Source organism: Acinonyx jubatus, chromosome B4 (assembly GCF_027475565.1).
Source record: "Acinonyx jubatus isolate Ajub_Pintada_27869175 chromosome B4, VMU_Ajub_asm_v1.0, whole genome shotgun sequence".
NCBI lineage: Eukaryota > Metazoa > Chordata > Mammalia > Carnivora > Felidae > Acinonyx > Acinonyx jubatus.
Window position 1 is genome coordinate 91,639,245 of NC_069387.1, and position 13,249 is coordinate 91,652,493.

General features: G+C 41.8%; 1 long non-coding RNA gene across 2 annotated transcripts in view; it reads left to right on the forward strand.

The window, feature by feature from the left end:
* LOC113602824 (uncharacterized) overlaps positions 1-9,264 on the forward strand; it is a 54,654-nt gene extending 45,390 nt beyond the window's left edge. For both annotated transcript variants that reach the window (XR_008300332.1, XR_008300333.1), the window contains one exon: positions 7,476-9,264. This is a non-coding gene — a long non-coding RNA (uncharacterized LOC113602824). The remainder of the gene's footprint in view (positions 1-7,475) is intronic.
* The last annotated feature ends 3,985 nt before the right edge of the window (positions 9,265-13,249 follow it).

Below are 13,249 nucleotides of genomic sequence, written 5' to 3' on the forward strand. Positions count from 1 at the left end.
AAACAAGGCTCCTATGACAACTTATGATAAATAAGATCCTCCAAAAAAAAATCAAAGCAATAAGGTACAAAGGAGAAAAATAGTTCCATTCTCTCAAAACAGTGCATTTATACCCTGAATTGTCTTTTTTTAATTATCCATAATATAGAGCTAAAGAACATTCTTGTTATTTGTTCTCATTTTGAAGACATTTATACATCCCCTAGTAATAATTATATTTTTGAATAAATTTGAAATCAAAAGTAATATTAAAAATCTTATCAATAGGTATTGCTATCTAGCTTCCACCACTGCATGTTTTCTTATATTAAAAAAAAAAAGTGAACTCATCCTTTTAATGACCCAAGAATGTAATCTAACAATGCTATTAACCTAAAGCTAAAATTGAACATCAAAACATCCCTCCATATGAAAACTGAACCCTACTGTTATATCATTTAATTGAATCTTTAGATTCACTTTCAGTGCATCAGTTCCCAATTGCACTGGGAAGTTACTGCCAAATTACTGCTATAATTCTGAATTTTTTTCTTGCAAAGTATCCTGATGGGTATAATGTGATCATCATTTACATGATCCAAGATTAGGATGATAATAAAAAGGAATTAGATCAAAACACCAGCTAAAGAATCCTTCGGTATGTATTTCCTTTATAATAATAACCACACTATATTTGTAGTGGCCTATGAGGATTTCGATAATCTGTACAGATTAAAGGCTGAGTGAAATTCATCAGATGATTCAACAAATATTTACTGAGCTCTGCTAAGATGCCAGACATCATCCTAGAGCTTGAGAAACAATGAACAAGAGTGTCAATTCCTTGCTTTCATGGTCTTCATATTGGAATAGTTGGCAGACAGACCAAAACCAGGTTTAAAAAAAAAAAAAATGAATGGATTGTTTCAGATGGTAATAAGTGTTGTGAAGAAAAGCCAGAGTGATATTGGGGGGCGGGGGAGAGGGGTACTTTGTAAGGGGTGGTCAGGGAAGGCATCTCTCAGGAAGTGATGCAATCTGAAACTCTGGATCAGAGCATTCCAGTCGGAGGAAGTATCTGATGAGATTGAATCATTTCTGCAGGTGATGTGCCACTAATTTGTATGCCCCCCAAATTCTGAGATACCCTGTGAAACACTGTCAAATGTGTTTTTGTTTCTGATGTACACAGTGGTACTCTAGGTTTGATCCTAGCACAGATATGATGAACATAGGCAGAGGGTCAAATATACTGACCCCTCTTCACCTGTACCTTAACAACCTGGGGTAATGGGAATATTAGGTATCCAACTTATCTGGCCCTGATTTTAAGGATTTGAATTGCTGTTGGAAAAACTGGTGGTGTTGGATATTTATCAATTGTAAGACTAGGGTCTTACAGTGCTTTGTTATTCTATGAAAGAATCTTTATTTTCCATCAGCCAGCCTCTTAAATTAACATCATTTTGAAGTCTAGCCAGTTCAAAGACGGCAGAATCAACTATAACGCCCGGTGTTTATAGAATCATGTTTCCAAGTGCCTGCCCATGAAGTAGCTTAAGACACACAGCAGCCTCCCACCAATGAAGACAGACAGTATCACAAAGTAGTGACTCTGTACGTAAAGAAGCTGGTGTGACCAAGACACCATAAAAGGCTCCCTTACTCCCCTCGTAACCACCTCAAAGATTTCAGTAAACCCATCTAGATCTGTGTCTAGAGGCCTCGCCACAATTTCTTTAAAAATCCCTAAATACTTATTCTCAGAGGTTTTTCTCTCCTTGGGTCCACACAAGTTCACTCTGACCTACTCTGCTGATCTGGATACACACCCAGCTCTTACGCGTTTACAAAAATAATAATAATAATAATAATAATAATAATAATAAGACTTAACACTGAATGTGTAACCAGTTTCTTAATTTCAGCTAAGATTCTCGCGCGGGAGGGAGGAGAGAAAGCGTCAGGACAGATGCAAGCCACTTCCGCCCTCCCATTGGCTGCAGCCCTTTCGCTCGGCTGGGAAGTCCCTGCCCATTTGCTCCCTTTGTCTCAGAAACATTCCGCCCCCACCCCAGCCCCTCCCGGGCTCTCTTCTCCTCTCCCCGCTCTTATCAGGGTATTTTTCAAAGCGAAAGCAGACCCCTTTCTGAGAGAAATTCTGGTGTTAAAAAAAAATAGCGTTCCTCTGCCTTAAAACACATGATGCACCAGTTCTCATATTGGGCCCACTTCGTGCTGGAATAGACCTCAGGAGGTTTCGTGTTATTTTAGATCTTGGTGAGCCTCACTTCTACCAAAAATAAAAGAGTTTTAAAAAGTGGAGCCACAGGGAGGAGTGTTTAGAGGGGAGGAACTAACAAGTGGTTTTCCACATTTGCTCGGGGGGGGGGGTGGGGAGGGTGTTGATCTGTGAGGTTGGTCAAGGCTGGCTTCCAAAGACAAGTTACAAGCGCAGAAGAGCAGGCCTTTTCACTTTCTATGGGATCGGATTCTGCTGCAAAGTGGGACCGCGCAAAATGAGCTTTTGACATATTTCTTTTAAGTTGCTCTGTACACCATAGGGTTTTGCATCTTCTGATCCTCCTCTCACAAGGGAGGGATCGCCACACACAGGAGAACATCAAGAATTCCTGAGTGTCATTAGAAACAACCTCTACTCTATCTACTTAGGTTCCTTTGTGAGGATTGCTTTTCTGAAGGAAATACATTTATCTGAAAGCCACAGAAAATTTCCACATAGAGGGTACCTTACTGAAATAGTAAGGGCTAGTGCCTCTGGGATACTTTATTTATATGATATAATGAAATGTGATTCCTTTGAAATTGACAAGCAAACAAGGAAAAACCAAAGTCATTTTTTTTACGGAAACGTTTCATGACGATCTTAGCTTTTACATCATTACGTTTTCCTTGGCTTAGCTGATAATGGGCACGTAAACTGTTTTATGCAATTGAAAGGAGCATAATTTTCACATAATTTGGGGGTGTGGTTATTACTCAAACATTTAAGCACAATTATTATAAACAAACGCCCATAGAATTAATTCATCTGGGCCGGTATTTCCATGATCAAGCCCACACCCCCATCCTTTCTTGACCCCTGCTTGGTAACTTCCGACTCACTTTAATCACGCTTTATCCTCACCGTGCCTTTTTTTTTTTTAAGTTTATTTATTTTGAGGGACCAAGAGAGACAGAGAGGGAGAAAAAGAGAGAGAACAGCAGGGGAGGGTCAGAGAGAGAAGGAGACAGAGGATTCAAAGCAGGCTCTGTGCTGACAGCAGAAAGCCTAACGCGGGGCTGGAACCTGTGAACCTGGAGATCATGACCTGAGCCAAAGTGCACGCTTAACAGACTGAGCCACCCAGGATCCCCCCTCACAGTGCTTCTTAGTAAGAGTCCATTTTTGTCATCCCTCTGCAATGAAATGCTGTTCATTAGCTTGATCTGCGGGACCTAACTGATCTCTGCAGGACCACAGATTTGTTTGCCCCACGTGGACAGTGAGTGATTATACTGTTTCTAAAGTAGTTCTCCTTAGCAAATGCCCAACAGGACTTTCAAAGGTCTTAATAATAATAGAGATGGCTCCCCTAATCAATGTTCCCTCTGCCTCTGTTTGACCACCTCACGTAAAGGCAAGTGCAAGAATGTAACTGGGAAGAAACAGAAATGACTATTTTCTCAACAAAGCTGTGCAGAAAACTTCAGTCGTCTGGTTTCCACAACCGTAATTCTCCATGTACCCGGGGCCCGTACCAGCTCCGTAACAATCAGGCCCCTGGGAAAGACCACAGAACAGTAGGTTCCAACCTAACTAATGCATGTTCAAAAAATAAAATGACGTTTAGGCAGCTAGGATATTGAGAAATATACTGTGAGTTTATTTTTAGAGCGGTGAAGCATTCAAACCCTCAACCTGCCTCCTGACAACACCTGCAAGGTGAGGGTGCTGATCCTAACAGGCGTATTTTCTAGAAGCCCAAGGGCCAATTGAAACACACTGAGTATTGTTAAAATGTGGATTCTGTTCCCTTAGGTAGACAGTTATTATGCACCTACTATATACAAGGTATCATGAGGATCAAAGATGAGTAAAATAATTATTTTCCTCAAGAAAGTCATATATCCTCACGGAGAATGGAGAGCGTGTTCATAGTAAAAATGAATAAAAATGACCTGACAGGTATTTACTGAGTGTTTACCATGTTACCAGATGCTCCACATGCATTCTCTTATAGAATCTTCATGAAACTGTTTAGAAAAATGATTAAAGACCATTTAGGTGAAACAAATTATTTAACATGCCGTGAAGTGGACAGTCTCCTTTTGGGCCTGCAAAATGGGGCGGAGGACAAGAAACTTTTATGAGATAAAGAATAAAGAACAAGAAAGAGAAAAATAGAAAATATCTGATTGTCTTGGTCCCCACAGTCCACCTTGTTTGGGGTGAGAAGGCCCAGAGCTGGCTCGACATTTGGAGCTGGCTGACTGAATATACTGTTTCTGGTCAAGCACAGCCATTCACAGGGACACAAAAGTTGTCTAAGCTTCTGTTTCCTGATGTGGCACCTTGGGCAGGAGCGGCTCCATCTTGGGCCTAGAAATTTATTTCAACACAACCTTAAGATGTAAGGACTGTTACTATCTTTGTTTGCAAATGAAGAAACCAAGACAGAGAGGTTAAAAAAAAACGTGCTAAGGCCAGAAGAACGTGGTGAGGCCAAGATTCAAACGCTGAGTCTGCTGTCAGCATTTCCCTCCCTAGTTCACTGCACTGTGCCCAGCACCATCAGACTAGAACAGAGAGGTTCACAGGGCCTGACAGACAGCAGGGTGCAGACGAGTAGAGAGAGCTAGGAGGGAAACTTTGAAAAGCTTGGAATGCTCTCTGTCTTCCTCTCACACATACATTCAGCACACACACACACACACACACAAACACACACACACAGTGTCCTTTCAGGTGAACTGAGAAAACTGAAAGCATTATTCAAAGAAAACGTGAGAGAAAAACATTGCCCCATCCCCTTTCTCGCCTCTCAATATCATTTATCAATTTGAGAAAAGGGTTTTAGGGCTGAATTATCCTGATCATTGCTTAGATTTACCACTTCATACATGTAGCCAAAACTTCCCTCCAGACTTTTATAAGGAAAGTGAGTTCTATGAGCTAGAAATCACATTCATCTTGCTCATTTTATCCCAGACTGTTCAACTATCCTATATTCTAAGCTTGTCAAGATTTGATTTCTCACCATGGTCCCCTATTTTACGGGCAAAATTCCCAGTATCTTCAGTCCAAGTGACTTATATACAGTCGGTCTAACAGCTGGATTGGTGGGCTGCCTTGATTGAATTTAACACCCAAATAAATTAAGGTTTTTCAAAGTTGATTTAAATCCTCATCAGGCAAACATTGGTAACGCAGAGAAGAAAATTAGATCTCATTCAATTGATTCAATTTCCAGATTTGTTACCGAAGTCATTTATGGTTTTTAGTTTGACTCAGATGGAGATACACAGATAACTAGTTAATGCAAACAGTAATATCAACACATGACTTAAAAATAAAGAGAAACATGATATGAGAAGAAATCAGCCCTAGCAACAGAAAATAACACAAGTAAACAAGGCTCGCAGTAGTCCCCATGCTCCCCAGCCCCAACAGTTTCCTTTACTGCACAGATGCACGTTTCTGCCACAACGAAGTCAGAACTGGTGCTACATCTTAACAACTTCCTACCAGGTGTATGTGGAGGAAGAGGCTAACAGGTGTTCCCTAGTTAACCTTGCCCTCGCTCTCATGGGGCCACGTCCCAACAGAGCGAGGAGCAGACCCTGTCAGGCTCTGTGGGAGCCAAGACTGTATCGTCACACAGCCTCAGATCAGCATTGAGATCCGGGCTCTCACTACCTACATGACCTTGGGTACAGTACTGAAACTTCCCCGGCCTGAGTGTCCTCACAAATAAAACCGAGACAACGCTTACCCCATAGAGCTTTCATGCCGATTAAATAAACTGTTTAAAAAAAAAACGAAAAACAACTAAGTGTCAGAGGCGCAGTAATGCTCACCAGCCTCTACTCATTCATCTTTCTTTCCACCTTCTTAAGGATTCCTCCAGTTCCCTGCAATTTGGACTATATTCGGGGGTCTTCCCCCCCTAAATCATACTACCTCTTCTGCATTTGTCCTACTCTGTCCCTCCCTAGAGAGTGGACCTATCCTCACATTCCCAGAGAATCTCCACCATGGGGTTTACTTCCCTTTCCTTTTCTGCATTTCGTCTTTGATAACGACAACCTGCATGTGCTAAGCCTCTGCTATGGTGTGAATGTATGTGTCCCTCCAAAATTCATATGTTGAATCCTAACCCCCGTGGAATGGTATTTGGAGGTGGGGGCCATGGGAAGGGATTAGGTCTTAAGGGTGGAGCCTTCATGAACGAGATCAGTGCCCTTGTAGAAGGGACCCCAGAGATGTGCCATCTACACTTCTGTTATGTGAGAACATGGCAAAAAGCCATCAGTGAACCAGGAAGCGACTCTCCCCAGACCCAGGATCTGTCGGTGCCCTGATCTTGGACTTCCCAGCTTCCAAAACCGTGAGAGATAAATTTCTGATGTTTTTATAAGTCCTCCAGTCAGTGGTATTTTTGTTATAGCAGCCTGAAGGGGCTCAGCAGCCCCTGACCGTTTACAAAGCAACATCATAGCCAAGCTCTCGTTTGTGCCTCCTTATGTTTCTATAGCAGAGGAAGGATGGGTATTATTTCTCCTTGTTTTATGTTAAAAAAAAATCAAAGGTCTAAGCGATGAAGGGATTTGCTCAAGGTCGCATCAAGAGAAAAGAGAAGGAATGCTGAACATAAAGAGAAGAGCTGAACATAAATCAGAGAGCAAGGCAATGTCTCTGCCTCATGGACCTTCCGTTTTAGTTATGATGGACTTATTGAAAATAAATAACTTTTTATACAATAACACAAATGATTTGCAATGTCAGAGAGTTGTAAGTGCTAAGTAAAAGTAATAAAGCAGGATAAGAGGATAAATAGAAAGATGGATGGGGGAAAGAAGAGGCTCCTTTAGATAAGATAGTCCTGAAAGACCTCTCTTTTTTTTTATGTGAATTTATTTTTGAGACAGAGCATGTAAGTGGGGGAGGGGCAGAGAGAGAGTGGGAAAGAGGATCCAAAGCAGGCTCAGAGCTGACAGCAGAGAGCCCGATGTGGGGCTTGAACTCATGAACTGTAAGATCATGACCTGAGCTGAAGCTGGACGTTTAGCCGACTGGGCCACCCAGGCACCCCCTGAAGGACATCTCTTAAGCAGAGACCTGAACAGAGTGGGGGATTAGTTATGTGAATACCCACAGAAACAGCTTTCCGGGCAGAGGGAACAGCAAGGACAAAGGTCCTGAGGCGGGTGTGTCTTGGCCGGTTTAAGGAACAGTATGTCCATTGCACATTAATTTTACTGGTTGTTATTAGGTGTTAGTTGAAAGAAGCATTCTGTGGTCCAGTAACTTTCCGAGCCTCTGGGTAAAGCAGAACTTCTGAGAGCCTCTAATACACAAATGTGCTCCGCGAATCTTCTCGAGCAAGCTGCAGCGCACGATGTTGCACAATGTTATTCAACCATGGAAACCTTTCCTCAAGGAGCATCTCAGGGGATTATTGTTCCACAGAACACTCTGGAAAATGCTGCACCACACCCTGCTTTTACTGGAAAGAGGAAGTTGGGCTAGGAACTAGCACTTTAGGCGCTGTGTAAAGCCATCGGAGGACACCTACGGAGGGACAACAATCCTATCAGGCCGTGGCCAGGCCCACTTATCCACAGGGGTGAATGTGCAGCCAATCCGGTTTTTTGTCAACTATCTGAAACTATGCTTGGCCCCTATTTCCTGTCTGAACCTCTGGGGTTTTCCATGATTTAACCCTGGTTAGTTGATTCCATGCTCTGCTGATCTTCCTTAGTGCTCTCATTTGGGGAAATGGGAGTGGGCAGAACAGGAACAGTGGAAATCTGCTCAGCGCGTGCTCCCCCTCAGGCTGGGGGTGGGGAGCAGGGCAGGGGGCGATTTCTACATCCCTGAATGAAGTGTGCAGTTGGTGGCCTCCCCTGCAGCCCAGGGCAGGAATTCGGCTCACATCTTTGTTCTGCGCACTCTGAGCTCTGTCTGCCGTGGACACATCCAGAAGCGATTCAGCTGCAGACAGGTGCGGATGCTACAAGAGGAAGACTCACATTTGGCAGGAAAGCTGCCAGCTGTGGAGAATGCGGATCACTGCCTCGCTAGGGAAGAATTCCCAAGCCCTCCAAGCTATGAAGCCAGGAAGTGAATGGGAAGCAGCTGGAGCGGGCCGGGCGGAAGGGACAAGCCAGAGAGAGCAGGAGAGCACCCGACGGTGGCCTGACCCCAGGGAGCCCAGCAGAGGCCAGCTGGGCCAGCTTCCCCAGAGAAAGCAGTGAAAGGGAGTGGCTGGTCCCAGGGGTATCAGCGGGCAGGCTGGACCAAGTCACATCAGAAGAGTGCCAGCGGGAGTCATCAGTTGGCTTTTAAAGAAAACTAAACTGTATAAATAAATAGATGTTAATCCCAGATGCTGCTCACTCCTGAAATACATGAAATGTAAGTGACGAAGTGAAAACCACTGAATGAATTCTTTCTTTCAGGACTTTCAAAGAAACCTTGCAAAAGCAGATCTGGCTAAGAGCTTGGCCGCAGACGAACAAGTACATCCCAGACACAAGGAGAGTTTTTTTCATGGTCATGTCTTGTCATAGGGCTTTTTAACAAGTTGACTTAAGGCTGTGGTCCGTACGCAGCTGAGAAAGTCTGCTGAAAACAGCAAATGCCCCAAGCCAGAATTTGTGGGCATTTTCTCTTCGTGTGACATTAGAGATAAAATTAAAGATAAAAGAATTATTATAACTTTTATTAAGTGTTGAGAGTTTGTTGAGCACCCGGCACTTTGCACACAGCATGTTTAATGTTTACAACAAACTAGTGTTGCTATGCCTTTTTTACACACGAAGAAACTGTGGTTAACATGTCTGATGCCACAGGGTTAGTTAAGGGGTTGTTGGTCTGTAATGCAGACCCAGACCTCCCTGACTGGGAAATCAGGCTCTCTCTGCTGTCACACTAAGGCCTGTGTTATCACATCGACAGCAGCATAAGACACTCAGAACTGAGGACTTGCTGTACAAGGAACCACGCACTTCCTTTCCAGCGCACCTGTCTACTCACTAGCAATTTATAAAATACATCTTTTGGGGTACCCTTTCTGTCAGATGTTGGGGAGATCAATAAATATTTGCATGGTGCTTTGAGAGAAGGAGAAGGAAAATCCTAGATTTAAAAAAAAAGGAAGTACTACGTCACAGGATGGATGGGATAGATCAGACATAAACTTGGACAGGTTTGACTGCTCTAAGTCACTCACACGTTGGTAACTTTGAACCCTTATGTGAAGCTGCCAGGTTAGAGCTCCATGAGATACTAAACGAAACCACAGAGCCACGGTCACTTCCTCGCCAGCTTCTGGGACACTTAGTCTTACTGTTCTCATACTCTTCAGACTGCTCTTGAATTCTGAAGACGCTTTTCAGAAGTAGGTAAAAGTCCAATCAAATAACTATCAGATTGGACTTTGCAGGGTCTATGTGAAACCCTTATATGTCCTCATATACTTGATCACTTACATGATCAATTTGTTCTATTCCCTCCAACATAACTTCCCAGCCGGATACAGGGCTCGAATTCACGAACCCAACCATGAGATCATGACCTGAGCTGAAGTTGGACATTAATCAGCTGAGCTGCCCAGATGCCCCAGCAACTTTTTAAGGAAAAAAATTCCACAAATTTTTATGGCTCCAGATAATTTTCAGTGTATTTGCCAGTGAATGCACGTCATGAATCTACCTGATTACATAAATTTGACCCTCATTATTATGCAGTGGTTCTTGATTGTGAAATATGGTGAACAAGTGATTTCTCATCCTAGCTTTAATATTGTCAGAGTTAACCTATCACATTTCTTTGTTTACAAAATATATGGTTTTTTTGTTTTGGTTTTTTTTTTTTTTTTTTTGTCAACCTTTCAGCTTTGCTAGAAATGCTGGGCAACAGGAAAGAATTGAGTTCATGACTCATCAGCTTATTAGGCCACACGTCTCAGTGACTATACATGCTGCCGTCAGTCTCCTTTTTATGGTGGTGATAAAGGAAGGTAACTCGTGCAAAGGAGTTAGTTAAATGATCCGAAATGTCATTGCTCAACACTGGAGATGTATTAATTTGTAGTCCTATAATTGGAAAACAGGATATGAAGTCTTTAGGGGCTGGCTGGCCGGCCAGCTGGTCAACCAAATAGTATACTGTTATAACAACAAAAGGAAATGTCATACAGCTCTTCTCTAAGTGCATCATAAGACTTATTGTGCAAATGCTTTTCTTTTTCTTTTATATTGGTTCATTTGTAGTTTTTATTTGGTTAGCTTCTAGCTAAAGCATACTTTGCAATGACTGTGTCCTTTTGGAAAATTATCTGTACTAATTTCCAAAGGAGAATTTCTGTGCTTAGCAATATGAGGTAATGTTTGTGATCACTGTGGAAAGTAGCACAGTTAATGAGATTACTGTTAAATCAATAACCCCAGTAAAATGCAGGGAGACTCTAGTTCCATGCATTTCTCTCTTGTGACACTATTTGACACATTGTTGGATACAATTCTATGATCCCACTGTTTCAGATAGTTATACAAACCACACGATATACAGAAACTATGCAAATTTAGATGCGTAAGCGTAGAAAACAAAATGTATGCGGCAATCAAAATCTGTATTTAGGGAGTAAGGTAAAAACTATTTTGGTAAAATCATAAAAATGATGTTGAAATATGATTTAACAGAGGTACTGGCAGGTGAAGCATTATTCTGCATTTAGCAATCACACCGACCACAGAAATACCATAGGAAACACATCTGATAAAATGAATATATGCTAGAGATTCTCCTGTAGAGAAAGTAGAGTATGTAACTACACCCAGACCTAAATAGAAATGAACGTACAGTATTGCATGGAAAACCATAAGGTGAAAGAGTAAGTTTTACTAATTTTGAAAATGAGAGGAACGTTGTTTTCAAAATCCTGGAGTAAAATTGAATATTTACTGTGGAAAAGATGTAGCTTTAAGTAAGATAGTGTGTTCAACTAAATAAAGGTGTGAGTAAAACACATTTCAGTCATCTTGTGACCCTAAGCATAAAGAAAAGAAGGACCAACCTGAATAAGACCTTTTTTTAAAGAGAGAGGAAGGAAGAAGGATAGGCCAAAGAAAAGATTTTGATAAGTTTTCTGAAATATCAAAAGATTTCCATAGTCAACACAACCAGGGCCCTCCCTGTGATAAGTCAGAAAGATTGTATATGGAGACCAAATCCTCCTCTGCTTCACATGAAAGGCCTTTAATTTTGAGTAAGAGTCTGCAGTAGATAAACCTAACTTGGCTAAAGTAAATTCTAACCGTCGAGCTGTGAAATGTTGGAGACTCTTCACATTCAAGAAATAATTTGTGTGTTTCTAAGAATTCACAGGAGAAAACAATGGATTATGAGATTTTCTAATGAGACTGTTTCAAGACATATACCTACTTTATTTCATGAGTCTCCAAGAAGCTTTCCCAAAGATGCCACAACATCAACCAGTCCCTGGTGGGGTTCTTAATTCTGCCTCTTGACACTTACGGTTCAGCCATAATTCAGAAAGTCTGGGATGAAAATCAATCCAAAGCTGGGTTCGTGGCAATCATGAGTGCCTTGATCTCCAGGAGAATGCTACTTAACAGGCTCTCCCAAAAATGCAAAAGAAAAAAACTCTCTTCAGCTTCTAGATTCCCCTCTCTCTCTCTAGGATTCAGCTTAATGGTAAGATTTGCCCAACCCAAACCCTGCAGTATCCAGCCTACCTCAAGCAGCTGGAAATCACTTTTCACAGGAGTACTTTGGCACATCCCCATGAAAAAGGGAATATTTGTGCAAAGGTAAGTGATTTTCTTACTGACCCCATCTCAAATCAAGAACCTCTTATTATCCACTGCATGATGTTGCTTCCACAAAGGAAGTAGGTATATTAAATCAATTGAAAACCAGTCAAATTTAGAAAAAAAAAACTGTATAAATATGTAGCATTATTCTGCCAATTCTTTAATCATGCTTATATAGAATCATATAGATAACTCTCCTCTGGGGTGCCTGGGTGGCCCAGTTCGTTAAGCATCCAACTTCAGCTCAGGTCATGATCTCACCGTTTGCGAGTTCGAGCCCTGCATCGGGCTCTGTGCTGACAGTTCAGAGCCTGGAGCCTGCTTCAGCTTCTGTGTCTCCCTCTCTCTCTGCCCCTCCCCAGCTCGCACTCTGTCCCTCTGTCTCTCAAAAATAAATAAACATTAAAAACAAAGAACTCTCCTCTAAGAATATATGATGTAAAAATTACATTCTTTTTTAAAAAATTATTTTACCAGATTTAATTAGTTCAGTTTTTTTTTAATTTCTCTGTGTGCTCAACACCTTGAAAGGTACCAGGGAAAGAGATAAACATTACATGACAAATTCTGTACTAACAGATGTGTCCCAGAGGAGACAGGCAAGAAAATCAATGATAACTATATAGTGTAGCAAGCACTATTCTGGAGATATGTGCGAGGGGTCGTGGGAATATACTGGAGGGCATAAACTGAATGATCGGGATGTGTCTGCTGAATACTGAAGAATAAGTGTGACACAGCCAGGCAAATGAAAGCGAAAGAATTTCTTTGCAAAGGAACAGCGTGAGCAAAACTACCAACGTAGGAAAGAGTACCGTATTTTGAAGTACTTAACCAGAATGTTGTGACTAGGAACACAGAGGTCATGGCAGAAAAATAAGGCTGGAAGGAGACAAAACAAGATACTAAAGGGTCCTGTATGCCATGGTGAGTTTTCCTTTTGTCCTGAAGGTGCCAATGAAAGATTTTCAGCAGAAGAGTTACATAGTCATTTTTGGCTTTAGGAAAAGAAAATATTACTTCCTGTAAGAAGAGATAGATTATAGTAGGGGAAATCTAAAACAGAGAGATCAGTTAGGGCACCAGAAGCATTATCCAGGGATTCACAATGGAGCTGCAGCTTAGCAGGATGATTCCAAAGACAGAAAATACAGTCAACAAGACCCAAGGATCGGTTAGTTACGGAGCCGAGAAAAAGAAGAGTCTA